Genomic DNA, 18901 nt, shown 5'->3' with positions numbered 1-18901 from the left:
AGGCAGCGTTGACCGGCATAACGTCTAACACGAACACGGCCATCATGGGTCCACAAATTGAAGCGTGATTCATCTGAAAAGACAACTTGGTGCCAATCAGCTCGCCAGTCTCTGTGCTCAAGAGCCCACTGCCGACGCAGCCGTCGATGATCCGCCGTGAGGGGAATCCTGTATAATGGCACCCTTGCACGCAATCCACGGCGCAGCAGACGACGACGAATTGACGAAGCCGACAATTGTACACCTGTAGCAGTAGACCAATGTGCTGCCAGCTGCCTGGAGGAAGCTGTGCGATCATTCACCGCCATGCGGAGCAGGTGTCGATCATCGTGCTCTGACGTCACCTTCTGTCGTCCAGTGCCTGTTTTTCGAGTTGTTCGGTTCTCGTCGGTCCACTGCTTCCAAACTCGCATCACTGTGGAACTGTTCCGCTGCATACGAGCTGCTATTGCGCGATAGGAAAATCCTCCTTCTCGAAGGCCGATTATCCTCCCTCGTTCAAACTCCGTAAGTTGCTTGAATTTCTTATTCTTCCGTCGTGGAGGCATACTCAGGTCTCACTAAACGTTTGCCACTAACAAATAATCATAGACTATTTTCAACGTCCCGCTACAGCACTTTATTTATACGCTTTCAGCATCAATTCAGAGGGCGCTGCGCGCGCCACGCACGCGCGATGGCTCTGAAACTTTATTAATTTGCATAATATCCTATAACTGACATTTGCTGCGAATTTCATTTGATTCTGATGATTCCTTCATGGTGTTGCATTTTCTACAAACAGCAGTTTAGTTCCTTATTAATAAAAAAAATTAAAAGCCGAAAATTTTAGAAAAAAGCGACGATAGAAAAAGTCTATAAAAATACACCAAAAAATGCGCCTGGATAAAATCGCCGTCAAGAACAATAATTTAGAATTTAATTCTAATAAAAAATTGTTTTTAATTCTCAAAAGAAACCTTATACTCTGTAAATCTCAGTTTTTCGCATTGCAGTGAGTGGAGAAGATAAAAAAAAATATTTTATTCGTCATTAAAATCTTATTTAGTAATCTTGTAACATCCAAGAACAAAAGAACTCTTCGGAGACCTGGATTGGTAGAGCGTTGAGACCATGTTTAAGTGACCGTGAGTTTGATTCCTGCCGGCGAGGACTCCCCGTTTAATAAATGTTGACTGGTGCACGTAAACACTGTTGGGTCACAAAATCCTCCATGTTCCCATAACAAAGCAAACTTCTAGGGGAACTGAATTGGAGATAGATCATTCTCCGGTTCAGGTCAAAATTATGATTTGTGGATGGATGGATGAGAGGGTTTATCCTTTAAAAAGGCTGCGACGTGTATGAGTCTGAAGTCGCATTCTAGGCTATAGATGGTGCCACTAAAAAACAGGAAACGCACCGTCTGCTTTAAAATTCGCTTGATTTCCCAAAGCAGGCTTGCTGGTATAGGCACATGACAGCAAAGACACAAGAATGCGTGGAATGAAAGTTTCGGTGAAAGTTCGTGGTCATATTTCTTGCGTAATACGAGAAGTCGAAATCACTGATTTTGGAGCACATGGTGCAATTTTGGCGGGAAAAGTAGCGCCAGTGGCGAATGGCACACAATTGTTTAATATTTACATATTTAGTCACCCTGTTTTCCTGTGTCGACTGATCCCTATACTTAGAGGGCCATCTTTGGTTAAAAGAGGTATGGGAAAGAATTGGGGCCTCATTGTAATAAAATTTTTATTCGAACAAATAAATTATAGTAACCACATATTCAGTCGTTAATTAATTATTATTTTAAAAGGCTGATATTTTATTTATATCTTATTGATTACTTTGCATTTTATCGGACAGGATGTTCTCTTTATGATGCAATAATTTTCCGTGCACAAATAATAATGCTGAAAACTTCGTGGCGTGACTACCACTACAATTATTAATGTCCCCTTCACTAGTATATAAGACAAGTTAACTCGATTTTATCTTGAGGTTTCTTATAAAAGATGACGGTTGACATTGTCAGTAACATATTTCTCACATTGGAAACCTTCGGACGTGAACTGGTCACGCCTCTATGGACAGTAACATCCACTTCGAATTGAATTGACTTGCTCTTTGTGATTGTGATATTGTTCTCCTCACGCTGTTGTTAAACGGTCTCGATCACACACAACGGGGGTCTGTACACACTGCTAATGTAAATACAGAAGCAACAGCTCGCACAACAGGGATCTTAATACAGCTCGCACTGCTCAAAGTCCTGTGGTCTTAATAAAGCTCTCCCAACCTCTCGCAAAAACAGCAAGGGATCATATAGTGATATCCATTAATTGGATTTTATCACAGATAAAATTCTTGTGGGGGTAATGGAGAAAAACTACCACTACATTTTTTTCAATTCCAATTCAGAACTCTGCTGCCGTGTAATTGAAAAAAAGAAGTGCTTTACGATAGATTCCGAGAAAAGAGACTTGACAACTTTTTTCTTTCTATTGCTAATGCTATGAACGCTAAAATACAGGGTCAGTACCGTTTTTACAAACTGCTTAAAGGTGCTTATTTTTAATTTCCGTTTTTCAAAAGCCCTGAAAGGTTTTTTTTTTCTCATTGCCTGTTTTTTTTTTCATAGATAGTTCAATAGATTTTTCTTAACCGCGTTGACTTTCGCCTCGAATTATACAGAAAGACATGATTCTATTAAAGTTACAATTCATTTAACCCCAGTCTTTTTCGGCGTACCGTCAGTCCGTAGCTTATGTAAACGTCAATCGTTTCACATGTTTGATGAAATACTTGCGGGTCCGCATGTGCGTGTACTGAGCTGGATTCAGTGGGGAAGATTTGTGCCCTCTCATGTGCAACTCTGCTGCATTTTGGTAGAGATTCTCAATTTCAGACTTCATTTTCCGCCTTCTGAAATCGAACTGAAAAATCTCTCGAATTTTCACTAATTTCGGGAACCAACTAAGCATAGTTAAAAAAAAATCTCTCTAATAGCGATAGAAAATTTTATTTCTCTTCTTAATCTCATCGTTGGTCACGTGCTATCATCTTCGTCACTGCCAAACTAAATGTCTTCTCGAGATATTCTATCTTTAGATCAGTACAATAATCTTTGAACTTGACTTGGGGTTCATTCACTAATTACGTATTTTTATTAGGTCCCCCGAGTAGTCAAGAATTCCAAGGCTTCATCACCTCAAAATTTGCATCTCCCTTTTATTCATTAAATTTATGAGTTAGGTAAATTGAGAATTTCAAGCATAATATTTTTACTTCAGGGACCGTCCACCAATTGCATAAATTTTTTGCAAACTTTTATTGTACTTTATTCCCTTTTTTTTTTTTTTGCTTATTACTTTTTTGTAAATTATTATATTATTACTTTTAAAATTGTCACTTCTAAGTTGTTTTATGATATAACTATATAATATTTAGAGCCAAGGTATGAAAGAAGCATTAAGTGTGGGGCTCATATGTTTTAAATGCTGCAAAAATCTTATGTTTAGTTATGTAAAAAGAAATCAGATTTTCCCTTCCAAAAAACTGTAATTCATATCTTAATGATTTTATTTAAAAGCAGTTGAAATAAAAAAATAAATTTTCTCAAATATGTTAAATATTAAGAATGTAGGGTAAAAATGTTTAGCTTCAATACTCATTGTGTTTAAATTTCAAAATTATTATTATTTTTTTTTTAACATTTTATTAAAGAAATTTAAATTCTGCACCAAGTAACAAAGAATAATAAAAGTTTTTAGAAGCCATTCACTAATTTACTTTTGTAATATGAATTTTTTTTTAGTTTGCTTAATTTTTTAGATATCTGTGCAAATTCGGTATGATTAATAATATTAATCTTGGTAATATTTTGTGGAATATGTTTTTATAAATAACTTTTATTTTAATCTAAAAATTTATATATTGTCGTGCTTTCAAAATATTTATCTAATTAAATTTTGAAAGAAAACATTTTTTTACAATGTTTAAATCACAAAGAAGATAGTTTTAATTAAATTTAGAACTTTCTTCCCTGTTATCCCTTTGAAAGTTTTTCCTCAAAATTGTAAGTTTTTCAATGTTTTTATTTTATTTTTTAATTTTATTCATAACTTTAAATTAATGAATTATTAGAAAACTGATTAAAAAAAAGAAATGTATTTTTAAAATGAGACTATATTTACTTATTACTTTGCAATTTTTACTTAACGCTTTTGTAACCGTATGTTCGTGGTCCAAGTGGTCACCCACCCTCACACTGACCGCAGCCAGTGATGAGCAGCCACTTCGGTGATCTGCTGGGAACCGTGTTTTAACGATCAGTCCACAAATTTTAATAATAATTAGAAAGTAATGGGGTAGACAATAGTATACAATAAATGTAGAATTCAAGAAGTAGAAATAACCGCTTAAAATTCGTAACACTGTTACTAATCCATACGCAAAGAGATATCTAGAAAATTAAATAATTTTAAGATACACTATTAAGATTGATTTTATTAATTTGAGATGTAGCTCTATTATGGACATTTATATAAGTCTCAGGCATAATCTAGTTCAAAATGATAAGGAAGAGCAAGAATTATTTGATCATGAAGACCCAGAAAATATGAGTAAATATCATGGGGCCGACCTTGCCCTCTCTTATATGCTCGTTCAACTTAGTTTTTCTTCATATTATCAAATCCTTTCATTAGTATTAGATTTTTCCGTGTAAAATTTCGTAATCATATCTGACGCCCCAAAACTATTAAGGTCCCCCGCAAGGTACTCTCATTTCCCCCCTCTTATTTTGTCTTTACATTAATGATATCCCCCGGCCCCGGGTTTCAAATTTCGTGTTACTGCATTTTACCCATTCAAGGGAATTATCCAAAATCATAAAGGATCTCCAAAATTACTTAGACGATTTGATGCTTTGGCTCGTTGATTGGAAAATCAAAATTAATGCCTCTAAACCTGTCGCTGTCATTTTTAAAAGGAAAAAAAAAGAAGAAGAATTAGTTCTTTTTCCTCTCCCCTAACCGTCTTTAACGAACCCAATCCCTGGGACAAAAATGCTAAATATTCAGGAATCACTCTTGATTCCAGTTTACATTTAACAGAGAGTTACGAAAACTCTTGAAAAAGCAAAGGCTGCTCAAGGTGAAATTAGTTGCTATATAAATAGTAAAAGTTAACTCAAATCGAAACTATTATCCTATACCTCCATCATTAGACCCATCCTTACTTACTAATCCCCATTCCTAGGCAAATCGTATGAGAATCCAGACACTCAAAAATAAAACTCTTAGAATTATTACTAAAGCCTCTTGGTTCGCATTAGGAATGAAGTTATTCACTTCGACCTCAACATTCCAACCATTTTTTTTCTTCCATTTGCCAAAAAAATAATTAAAAAATTACCCCAAATGAAACTAGGCCCTCTTCAGCCAAAAGGTCAAGGGCGATTTTAAATTTAATAGATGATACAATCCCAATTAAAAGAAAGCGCACTTCTTAAATTTTTCTGAAATATTATCTTCTTTTTAAGAGCAGAGAAACAATTTTCTTAAATCTGGTTGCCTAGCAACGGCGCACATAAACAAACTTCCTCCTCCACCCACCATCCAATTCTCTTCGCTGTTCGCTTGCACACGGCACTCCGCTGAAAGGATAAAGATAGAAATTTTTTCGACACCCCCCCCTCGATTCCCTGACCAATTTTAAGTTCAAACGTTTTTTTTTTTTTGCTTTGTGACTTATAATCTCTTTTCTAGCTGTATTTGCTTAGGCATCTTGCTTTTAATGATCTTATCGAATGGGTGTTTTTAATTTTAAAACTTAAATTTTAATTTTTAGCATCGTTATTCTATTTTTAACTTTTACTTCAATATAATAACTAAGTCATTAAAAATCTTTGATTTCTGGGAAATGGTTTCCTGTTTTAACTAATCCTATCAATTATTTAAATATTGCTAAATATTTTTATGCATTTAAAAATTAATTTAACTTCAATGCAATTTTGTCCTAAGTACTTTAATTATTATGTAAATTTTAATTCAGCTTAAATAGGAGGTTCTGTATCCATACAAGACCCTCCGTATTTTTTTGTTCAAGTTCAATTGTAGGGGAAATTTTACATTAAGCTGGGCTTCCATACGATACTCTAGTGTCCATGCAAAGCTATTGATTCTTGTTTCTGCTCTTTTTTGAGATGTTCATTTAATAGTTCGCTGTACGCTTTTATCTTACCCCGTATAAACCTTGAATTCCAAAAAAACTGAAAAGTCACAGAAAACAAGTAAGCTAAAAGCTTAAAAATATTTTCGTGCAATCTTTCGTAACTGATTTTAAACCAATAATTTATTTTTACCATTTTTGAAGTATCTTAAATATTTATTCAGTAACAAAGTAAACAAGGAATTTACTCTGGTAAAAATTATTAATACAAAAGATTATAAAACTGAAATAATTCATTAAGACAGTGCTCAACATTCAAGGACCTTGTTCTGTTTATTTATAATACTTAATTTTGTTAATCTGAAATGTACTAATGTTTATAAACATTATTATTTCCCAAAATTCCGATTGCGATTTTTTAATTGAAATATTATCTTTATGTCTTTGTTTTGTAACTTGTATATAAAGATATTAAGTTTTCAATGTTCTATCTCGACTTTAAAACCTCTCTAGTTCGTTTTCCTTCTGGGGTTCATGTGAGAACAACAGTTCTTTTGTCTCCAGTCATTATTTGTAATCTATCAGCTGACCTGATGGTTAGTTATTAATTAAACTACCCTTCTATATTTCGAATTTTCTGTCGTTGCATGTGGTTAAGTGAAATCATTGGTTCTTAATAATCATGTTTTTTGTAAAAAAAAAAAAATAAATAAAAAAAAGAAGAAGAAAAATCCTGTTAACTGTCAATTTTTCAAAGATATAAAAGTCAATAAAAAAAACTAAAATTATATTATTTTTCTTTTTTTTCCTTTTGAAAAGACAGCTAGTTTTTTAAAGTGGCCATTAAAAATTTCTCCCATTTTCACCAGATATTAACGTAATTTTGTTAACTGAAATACATTAATAATTTAAAAGTAAATGTTCATTAACCGTTTTATTCTTTTCTAGTGAAAGTCCATAAAATTTTAATAAATACCTACTTGTGAAAAATACAAACAAACAGTTATATACATCTTAAAAATGTTCTAACTTTAAATTTCCATAAGCTTTTAGTGTATCAATAATAGTTAGTGTACCTCTGCAAGCGTATAAATAATTATTTTAAGTAAAATCACATTTATTTTATAGGAACCTGAAACAATAGTTGAATCTGTTGCTTTTGTTACTCATCATTATGAGCAACAGGATGATATGGCAAGAGCTTTGGAACGAAGGATCATAAACAAATCAACCTGTGTGCATACAAGATGATTCAACCAAGCAAGTTACCATGTCTGACTACAATTCTGTCTTCACTGTTTCATCTGGTAAGTAAAATTTTTGCTGATAATAAGTGTAATACGAGGGTTGTTTTTTTTTCAACCTCCGATGGGCTGTAAAGAAAAGACCGGTCAATATAAAAAAAAGATTTTATCACCAAAACTTATGTACAATACAGCTTATTTCTCTACATAATCACCTTGACGATTAAAGCATTTGTCATATCTGTGAACAAGCTTTGCAATACCCTCTTCATAAAATGTAGCCGCCAATGATTGAAAGTGAGTTGTGACGGTTTCTTTGAGCTCCACGTCAGTTTGGAAGCGCTTCCCTCCAAGCCACTGCTTCAGTTCAGGGAAAAGATGGTAATCACTCGGTGCTAGGTCGGGACTGTATGGTGGGTGTTCGAAAATGTCCCATTGAAATTGCTGAAGGAGTCGTTGGGTTACACGAGCGCTGTGGGGACGGGCATTGTCCTGTATCAGAACAATTCCAGAAGTCAGATTGCCTCTTCGTTTGTTTTGAATAGCTCTCCGTAAGCGTCGCAAAGTTTCACAATATGAATCTGCATTAATTGTTGCTCCAGGCTGCATAAACTCCACAAGCAACACACCTTTTTGGTCCCAAAAAACAGTTTGCCATAATCTTACGGCTGTTGAAGGTTCGTTTGAATTTTGTGGGTCTCGTTGGAGAGTTTGTGTGCATCCATTGTTGTGATTGTCGTTTCGTTTCGGGAGTGTCAAATTGAACCCATGTCTCATCACCTGTCACAATGGATTTCAAAAAATCTTCTCCATCAGTATTGTAACGGTCAAGAAAATCCAAAGCTGCACCCATTCGGCGAGTTTTGTGGTTGTCAGTCAACATCCTTGGGACCCAGCGAGCGCAAACTTTTCTGTAGTGCAACCGTTCAGTAACGATAGAGTACAGGGCAGATCTTGAAACACCTGGAAATTTCATCGATAATTCACTTATGGTGAACCTTCGAGTTTCCCTCACCGCTTTGTCAACGCGCTGAACAATGTCGTCTGTGGCGACAGACTTGCGTCCTTGACCGCCTTCGTCATGAATATCAATTCGGCCATCTTTAAATTTTCGGCACCATTCACGAACAATGCCATCACTCATAAAGGTGTCTCCATACACTCGACTCATTCTTCGATGAATTTCCGCTGCACTGTTCCCTTCTGCCTGCAAGAAACGGATAACAGCTCGCAATTCACAGTTGGCGGGAGAATCAATAGCAACAGCCATGTTTATGTGACTGCAACTCAACTGGAAATGACCTGTTGGAATCGACATTACAGAGCGTTTGAGCGGGGAAGATGCGCAGTCGCCTACTGCGCACACCAATCACCTGCTGCATTCCTAGCCATCATACTGTGCGATCGGAGGTTGAAAAAAAAACAACCCTCGTACTTTTAACTTATTGTATTGATCTATATACAATTAAAGCATTTTAATTTTAGTGGAAAACATTTATAAATAAGAATTTTTCAAAGTACTTTTTTTTTTCAAGAAATAAAAATATTTTTTCTTCATTAAGAAGGATATATATTGTCCTAAATTCTTATGAATCAAGAAAGTGTACAAAGTTATTTTAATTGACAATCACATTTCTTTTATTTATGTTTCTTAATGGTCCAAAAAAATCAGTTATCAGTTTTATTGCTAATTCAATAGGATATATATTTCTTTAAAATTTTACAAAATTATATACATTTAAGATACAATTTAGTTTTTCTTACATTGCAAATAGTTAATTCATTACTAACTTTGAAGAAAAATTCAATTAACTGTACATATAAATTATTGAAATCTCAATTTTTTAGTTTCTTTATTTGAGAGTGGTTATGGTTTAATAGCCCTTAAATTCTGATTATAATTCCTAATATTTGTGACTTTGAAAGTAACACCTGAAGGTGGAGAGATTTGCCTGAAATATATTTTTTAAACGCAAAAGTTTATTTAGGTATCAAGTAATTTTTTTAAAGAATTGATCATACAAATCTGTTTCGGAATATGAATAATACACAATTCTTTATTTAATCCATATTCAGTTGTGAATTGTTGACATCTTTCTGAATAATAAATGTCCAGTGTGTTAAATTAGCTGTCAATTTTTTTTAAATTTCTACATCTCTAATACTAATACATTAATAGAAAAATAGCTTAATATAAGTATGATTTTCAAAGGGGTGTATTTTATATACTGGCATTAATGTTTTAATATTTCTGTATACTAAGTTTAAACAAGATCATGAAGTTTGTACCCCAACGGAACAAAACTGCTCTTAGGGGGGGAGGCTTTTTTTCTCATTTAAAATCGTATGTTTAAATTAATGAGTAACTGTAAGCAAGGACTTATATGTTTTACTATGAAAATAACATTAATAGTTTTTTCTATTTAGTATTGTCATATAATAACTAAATGCTTAACTTAAGTGTGATTAGGACATAAAAAAGTGAAATTGCTTACAACAAAAGCATTGAAATAAATGATAATTAATTGAAATTAATTTTATTTGAATAATATCTTTCACTCCTAATTGGTATAGAATAAAATATAAGTATAGAATAATGCTTAATAAAGCTTATCTTTCTTAATTTTTTGTTTTATGACTAAATTTAAACGTGGAATTTATAGTTTTAGTTTTATCTTTTATAATAAATTTACAAATTCAATATAAATGAACAAAACCTGTTTAAAAACTTAGTTTCAATGAGTTTTTATAAATTTTAATTTTATTCCCTGTGATAATTAAGGATTTCTTCTATTTTATCCAGTTTATCCCATTGCATTCTGAATGTACAAAAATAGTGTCTTATCACTGTTAGGATCCAAGGCATGTCATTTATAAAAGTTTAATCCTATTCTAAATTTATAAATTTCAGAAATGTTTCCAGCAAATTTAAAAGGAAATCATCAGGCAGGACTTTTAGCTTTCTACTTTACACTGTAGCATATAAATCAGTATACGACAAAATACATCCTAGTACATTAACATGTTAATTTTATTCATTCAGTTTTTAAAATTACTTACTAATAATTATTTTTTCTACTATGAGACAACATAAATATTAACTGAAGGCAAGTAAACAACTATATTGACATTAGCATGACTCTGACTTTTTTATTTCATTAAAATGAAATGCATTCAATGACCATACTCTTATGAATGGACACAGAGGAACAAAATTACATTAATTTTTATTTGGTATAAAATAACATAATTTATAAGTATTTGAAATATTTGATATATATGAAGTTGTTTAAAAAAAATTTAAATATTTGGACAAGATTTATTACTTGAAATATTTAATTTACAATAATATTAAATATTTGAAATATTTAATTTACAATAGTAGTTAAAAGCATTTACATTAAAAACTATTTACATAATTGAAAAATAACTTCCAATATTCCCTTTCTTGTATGTTTCAAAATTTATCATAACTTCTGAAATTAAAAAAAAAAAATCAATTAATAAAGAATAGCGTCAAGTGCTTACAGTATAAATTTTTAAATCCTTTGTCATTTATTAATTTTTGTAACATACTAGACCAGCCAGTTGTAACTAAGGTGCTGATTTTCAGTTTTGCTGCGTAAATGTTTCATTTACTACCTTTTACTACCATATATTACCTTTTATATTTTTAACATCTCATTATGTAAACACTTTTTAAATGGTATAGTTACATATTGATCAATTATCCCTTGTTAAAAGTTTAAAATTATGCTATCATTAATTTTACTTAGTATTAAATTCTTCTAGCCTTTTTCTTATTACAGGAATAATAAAAGTACAATCAGTATTGTTGCAAGTAGGGTGTCAGCATTTTAAAATGCATATTTATCAACTAGCTATAAGTTAATAAAATTTCAATCCATATCTGTTAAATACGATACTGCAGATAAGATACTGTAAAATTTTTATTTCAAAATTAGTTCCGTATAAGTTATATTTTCTTACATTATTTAGATTTTGTAATTTTTTCAAGAACATAAATATTTAATAAACATAGAATGAATATTCATCAACTAGCTTAAATAATTAAGTAATTTCAAGCGAGATCTGTATATTGTAAAATTTCTATTTCAAAATTAGTTACTTATAAGTTGTATTTTCCTACATTATTTAGGTTTTATATTTTCTTTCCTAACACAGCAATTAAAATGCATAGTTGGTTACTAAATTTTCTGCACATAAAATAGTCTTAACTTCTTTTTTAAGTGTATTTTTTCAATCGTCTCCTTCCTGTTTTTTAACAAAAACTCCTGTATTTTACGACTATCTCCTGTTTACCCATATATTCAGTAAGTTTCTGTGTATTTGTTGAAGAAATTTTTACAAAAAATATTTTTCAATAAAATATCTGTTGATGGCAAAAATAAAATTAAAAAATCTTTAATTTATATATTTTTGCTTATTATTTAAAAATATAAGCAAAAGGATTAATAAGCAAAAAAAAAAAAATCTTCTTTAGATTAAGATTTATTTACATATTTTTTACTTAGCATAATGTAAGTGTTTATATTATTTCCAATTTTGAATTTCTCTTTTTGACTTACATGATTATGCATGATGTATCAAAACTTTACTAGTAGTCTAAAAAATGTCACTAGTTCTCAGTTATTTTGTTTCTCCAATGTTGACAGGTATGAGAATGCATTTATTTGTTGGTCTTCTTTATATTTATTTATTAATAATATAAGTCATAATCTAGTCAACTTATATTTCTGTTATTTAGCCTCTTTGCACTTTTGAGCTGGTCAATAATTAAAATTTTTGATGCACAAAACACATTGTAAAGTACAAATAATATTATAATGTGTTGTGTATGAGTCAAATATCTTAAATCTCATCACCATCAAAACAGAAAGGGGGAGGGAGACAAGACAGTTTTCTGAAATGCGTAGCTTTAATGTTTTTATTGTGAATAAAAACATTATTCAGTGCTAATATGCCAGAATTGAGGGTTACTCAATAATATGTTATCTCAGTAATAACGACCTCACTTTTGTATTTTACTTTTAATTAAGAATCACAATTAGGAACATAGCAGTTAGGACGATTAGATATAGAAATTTAATAAAACAATGTTAATGTTAGTTTTTACAGTGCTAAGTATAAAACTGAAAGTTCTCTGGAAACATCATGCTTATTTTGCTGCTAACGACCATTGGTAGTCTTAACAGCAATAAGTTTATGTATATATTTCTTACTATGTTTATTTATTTATTCAAAATATTTTTAGGGACGTATAATGTAATGAAAATTTAAATTTTCCTTTATTTAAATACTATTACTTATTTAAATAATATTCTTTATGAAATTTTAGCATAGTGTTTTTAAAAAATGCCTGAAGGTGCTTATTTTTGATTTATGTTTTTTAAAAGCTCTTAAAGGTGCTTTTTCTATTCGGAATTTAAAAAAAGTGTTTAATTCTATCTTTTAGAAAGAGATTTTTTCTTTGCCGTGTCAATTGGGGTTTTAAATTACAAAAAAAGCATTATCTTCACAATTTTCTCTGCCATATTTATCAGAAACTAGTAATTTTTTCATGTTTGTGTTTTTAAAATATTGAATTTTATTAATTTTTTGTTTATAAATTAAGAACTTTAAGCAATAGAAAAACATTATTTTTATTATTGGACAGATCCTAATTATTATTTTTTTTATAGTGACTAAAAATATTTTTGAGTGCTTGAAAAGTACTGAAAAGATGTTTATTTTTTGTTGAAAAATCTGGTTATGCACTCTAAAATAGAATATTGTTTATGCAGGTTGATGAAATCAAAGCTTTTTATGCTGGGCATGTGTTGGGTTCAAAAGTAGGATCACAATCAGTAGTCTACACAGTAAGTATTTTTTTTTCTCAATTATTATCATTGCAAATAATTTATTAGAATATTGTTTCATATATTTATTTTGATTGAGCTTTTGTGTTTTTGAAGTAGGAGAAAAGCTAGGTTTTAAGTATTATTATTTTATTATTACAATCATTTTTGGAAGGTCTGTAATAAATTTAATTTATTCACATTAATTTGCATTTCTGCAACACAATACTTACCCATACTTGTCAGATGTATTTCAGTTTCTTTTTTATACAGTAAAACCTACTAAGTTTGTTATGTTATGTTATGTTGAAAAATATTTTTTGATTGCTTAGAAAGTACTTAAAAGCTGCTTATTTTTTGTTGAGATATTTGGCTAAGCACTCTGTTTACTTATAGCTGTATAATATGTGTTCAAAATTTTTTTCGTATATTTAACGCATTAATTAAAACACATTTTACTTTTAGCGGTATTACTATTTCTGTGATTCTCATTTGCATTTGCTTTTTTAAACAGTTTCAGTTTGAATATTGTGAAAAATTCTGTTTAACAAAGATTCAATTTTTTTTATTCTTTCTAAACTTTTCTTTAATTTGAATCAGGTAGAAAAGCCTATTTGACAAGGAATCGATTTTAGCAGTCAAATTTTTGTTTGTGTCTAACTCTTTTTTAATTTAAATGGTTTAGAAAAGCCTAATTTAAAAGGAATTGGTTGCAATTGATGTAAAGATAAGATACCTAGTGATGTAAAGATAAGATACACTTTGAGTCACAATCACCTGTGTCTCTGGTGTAGAAAAAATAAGAGAATCTTTTGCAGTTTTTTGAAATACAGTTTTATCCAAGGAGTATCTCGAGGATTAAAACTTTTCTAAGAAGACAACAAAAGCAGTTTTTAATTATTAACGGAATGGTAAATAGTTTCAGTAGCTTGGAAATTCTTTTTGCTGATTAATTTCTATTCACTGCAGATTTATTTCTCATGCGTCATTTCATTGCAATTGTAATACCTTTCTGTTCCAATGGTTCTAATCCCTTTTGCATGTCTTCTTAAGAAAGCTGTTATAAAACTTTTAAATAGTCTTACATTTACTGGGTTTTGGAGATAGTTTTATTCTTGCTCAAGAATTATGAGTTTTGTTTATTACTTGAAAAAAATGTTATTAAGTTTCTTTTTGATGTTAAACAAATCATGTTTTATTTCTCGATTAGAATGAGACTGGGCTTGCCTCCCCATATTAAATTTTTAGTAATACTTACATGTTTTTTGAACTTTAACATGTCAAATTAACTTCAATCTGGAACTAAGACCTTTATTATTACAGTTAAAGCTGTTTTATTTCAAACCTCTATATCTCAAAATTTCTAAAATTCCTCACATTTACTATTTAAATTCAATGTATTTTCCATGTCTATCTCGAAATGTTTTCTTTCAAAATCTCTGTTTCTCGATTTCTAATAATCAAGCACAAATGCTCAAACAAATGCTTTTGAGAAACTGAAAACAATGTTTTAAAAAAATTTGGCTATTAGTTAAAAAACAAACATTTAAAAAAAAATTAAATAAAAGAGTTTAGTAATGTTTGGACGCTTTTTAATAATTTAACATTAGTACTTTAAGTATTTTTTTTTTAAATTTTATTAAAATTCTTTCAATACTTGTTTGTTTTATAATTTGTTAGATAGTCAGTGTCATTTTTAAAGAAATAAATCTTTAGTCAATTTTATTTTCAAAAACGAAAATAATAATAAATAAGTAAAAATATTTTGACATTTATTCAGTACAGAATTTGACCATTAGTTAATACTACTTTATATTATTTTAAATAATTGAATAAGAGAGGGTCTAATGATGTTTCAAAAGCATGTTTTTTTTTCCAACAAATAATTTTAAAAAAATAATTTTTTTCTGAAGTGAACATTTTTTTAGTTTGTTTTCTACTTTCGTTTTTTTTTTTTTTTTAAATTTTAATGCACATATGTAAAATATTTTGTTGCAGTATTATTATTTTTAAACCAATAAATCTTAAATCATTTTTTATTTAAGAAAAATGAAATAAATCTTGGGTTTGCTTTTACTTTGACTTCTTTATTATTTTAATTGAAAAATTAAGCAATGATATTGATATTATGGTAGAATATGTTTAGAATTAATATTTTCTTTGGTAATAGATTTATTTATTTATTTATTTTTTTTATTGATTTCCCATAGGTAATTTCTGAACCTATGCTAAATCGCGATGTCTAACGAACGATGTATAACGATTTAAAATTTCTGACATAAACCAGTCCTTATCATAGTATTTTACAATTTTAATTATTTGGCTACTATTTTTGATAAATTTTTGCTCCTGTTCAGGCAACTATTTTTATAGTTTTAGGCAACTATTTTCATGCTTGAGGATACTAAAAGCAACTATTTTTGTTCATTTTTTACTGTGGCAACCCTGTTTATGGCTAGTTTGTCCCAATGCTTGATCTAGGGGTTCCTTTGTCTTCTGGGTTGGTTTCAAAATTGCAAGGCTACGCAGTTTAGCAGTGATAGTTATTCAGTGGGCTGTTCAACGCCGGTTATAATAACAATAATAATAATAAAAAAAACTTGTAAAAGTGATCTTAAGGTTGTGCTTAAATGAAAAGCTGAATAATGATTATACAATTCCAGATTTGTTTATGAAAACAATTAAATTTAGTTTAATTTAGTTTGTCTTATGAAATATAAAAGTGAGACTAAGATTTGCTAATAAAATAATAGAAACATAGTCATACCAAAATAATAATAACAAATTGCCTAATTTAATCTAATTTCCAGCTTTATTTTAACAAGTTTAAATCATAAAAATTACTATGATTTATCTTAGGTGATGAAAGAAAGTATTCATCCAATAAAATTTTTTATAAAATTTAGCATATATGTATGGTAATAGTTACCTGTTTTTTTTTTTTATGGCTAAAAGTTAAAAGGTATCAAATGTATACTTACATAATATTATAGTGAAACCAAACATAAATTCAAACTAAATACTTATTGTAATAACAGGGCTGCCAACTGCTACGCATTTTGCAAGATATCATAATGAGTGGTAGAAAAACTAAAGCTTTCAGACTTTTCATAATTTTGATAGCATTTTAAAAGAGTTACCATGGAAGATTTGGAACAAAGTGGCATTTCATATCAGCTTTTTAAATATTAACATGTGTGGATAATAACTTTATGCAAAACAAAGAATTATACCTTAACTACCAGGATATGAAAATTTCCCATAAAGCGTAGAAAGTTGGCAACCCTGTACTTAAAGTTATTTTAGGTTATCTGACCACAAGGGTTTCCTTAAACCTTCATTTAGTATTTTCTCTCTCTAAAGTTTCTAACAAGGATAATTTAAAATTATTAAATTGATTTTTGTATAATTTAAATTGATTTTTATTTTTCAGCCATATTATCCTACTGCTTGGGAATTCATTCAAAATGGTTTTGTTATGGCTGTAATTGTTCTTATAGCCACTTTCCTGCAAAGCACATTATCAAATAATTTTAACCACTTAGCAATAGCAGAAGGAACACACTTAGCTTTGCAGGTGAAATACTTTGTTACTCTTTTTTAAACATTTTTACTACTCTTATGTTATTATAGGCAGTTGTACATTCATAAATGTTAACAATAATTTTCAAAATTTTATACCCTATGAGACGTACTACCTTATTATTACTTTAGAATTCCTAAATTGAATGTTGCGTTAGAAGCTAAACCTTATTATCAGAATATTTACTTTCAATAATTCTTTTAAATTTTCGATTTAAAAGTTATTTGCAAGAAATTTATATTTAATTAAGATATTTCCCTTATTAATATAGAAATTTAAAAGACATTTTAACTTCATTCTTTAAAATGCAAAGCAAATAATAATTATAAAAATGATGCAGTTTTTGGACATAACACTGCACATGACATTTCAAGTATCAAGATTGTAAAGAAATAAATAATAAAAAAAGTTAATAGTTTCTATTGCTTTGTTTGAAAGTTCCCTTGATAAGCAAATTTAAAAGCAAGCGTTTGACTGATCTTATGGGTGACATGAGCAGGACTTAATTTGCTTTAAAGGTCCTGTTTATACCTCATCCGGTATTTACGTGATAACTTGTCAGGGGACGCAATAGTTACAATGCGTTTCATAAACAGAGAATTAGCATACATCTGTCTGCAATGTTAGTCACAAGTTGGCAGTCTACATATATTTATTTTAGTGATTTTAATAGTTAAGATTAAGTATTTAGTTGTTAGCATCATTGTGATGTAAATTAGATCACCAAATAAATATGAGTGACCAGTACTCATACGTGTTTTCTTTCACTTAACTGATTCACTTACTTGCATCATGTTTTTACTCTGCATTACTGCTCAACAGTGATCTGATAGTGTGATGTTTGATTAGCATCACTGCTAACTGATATGCTTTTATTGACAATAGTTGCTATCAAGTAAGCCTGCAAAGTATGGAGATGCCACATTATGCAAGGAAATCTATCCATTGCATGTTTATTATTGTTTGTGAGTAGCAACCTATAGTTTGTCTATGGTAAGAACTCCCCCCACCACAAAGTCTGAGGCTGTCTGTTGCTATAGAAACAGGAATAGCGCACTTTAGGGGTGTAGCTTCTCTTCACTCTAGAGCTAATGCGATAGACCGGAGAAAACAATTCCCTTTCGCTCGCCAACCAGAGCCAAAACCTGTCCTAAACAATTGACACCTCACCCCTTACTTGAAATAATTATATCTCATTACAATAGTCAGTGCCGTGGGTCCAGGCGAATGGCTTGGGGAGCTCTTACTTTAGACAAAGTGTACAATTGTTTGTGAGTGATGCAAAGTTTGCTGTCGAACTACTATCTGAATGAATATATGAACCTGTAAATAAGGTTTTTTGTTTCTCTTACTATCTCTTGTGCAATCGTGTATGGACCAAACGCAAGGCATTTCATAGTCTTTAGGTTTTTTTTAAATGATGTAACCGAGTTGTAACAATTTTTCATCAACATTCTTCTCAATTATGTTCTTTAATTATATTCTCTTCTGGTTAAGCAATTCAATTACTTATAGATATTATTCGAAACAGGTTAATTATTTTTCCTAAAAAAAGCTTATTATTTTTTCTCAAATACTAAATTTTTTTTTTCATAATCTTTTTCTAAATTATGTTCTGCTGGTATACATTATATTTTAATTTTTATATAATTTACGAAGTGATTATTTAGCACTTCTACATTTTTAATTCATTATTTTAGTGTGTACTGTTAGCTATAGCTTTTAAGCAAATTTGGATTTTACTAATTTCTTTCTCATTCTTTTAGTGTCTTGTTTATAAAAAAAGCATTAAAGACAAATTCTGCTACAGGCTTAGATACTGGAGCTCTAGTCAATCATATGTCTGTTGATGCTGTTTTCCATGGGCCATTATATATGGGCTGTACCTTTAAAGGTATGTAACTGTAAAGCTATAGCTCTCTTTTTTTTTAAATTTTAATTCAAGAGTATTTTTATATTATTTTCTTGCAAACTTATTTTTTGCTATTAAAAATATATTTGAATTACTTTGTTTATTAATACTTATTATTAATACTTTGTTTATTTTAATTATCTTTCTT

General features: G+C 29.9%; 1 pseudogene across 1 annotated transcript in view; it reads left to right on the top strand.

The window, feature by feature from the left end:
* The window catches only part of LOC147803239 (ATP-binding cassette sub-family C member 8-like), a 62792-nt pseudogene that overhangs the window by 14225 nt on the left and 29666 nt on the right, over nucleotides 1-18901 (top strand). The window contains exons 2-5 of the transcript XR_015428865.1: nucleotides 7285-7463; nucleotides 13205-13279; nucleotides 16692-16835; nucleotides 18608-18735. The product of XR_015428865.1 is annotated as an ATP-binding cassette sub-family C member 8-like (transcript). The remainder of the gene's footprint in view (nucleotides 1-7284; nucleotides 7464-13204; nucleotides 13280-16691; nucleotides 16836-18607; nucleotides 18736-18901) is intronic.

Source organism: Parasteatoda tepidariorum, chromosome 9 (assembly GCF_982258835.1).
Source record: "Parasteatoda tepidariorum strain Cologne lab strain chromosome 9, Ptep-v5.0, whole genome shotgun sequence".
Classification (NCBI taxonomy): Eukaryota; Metazoa; Arthropoda; class Arachnida; order Araneae; family Theridiidae; genus Parasteatoda; species Parasteatoda tepidariorum.
Note: the sequence above shows the minus strand (reverse complement) of the source record. Positions and strands in the feature narration are given on the sequence as shown.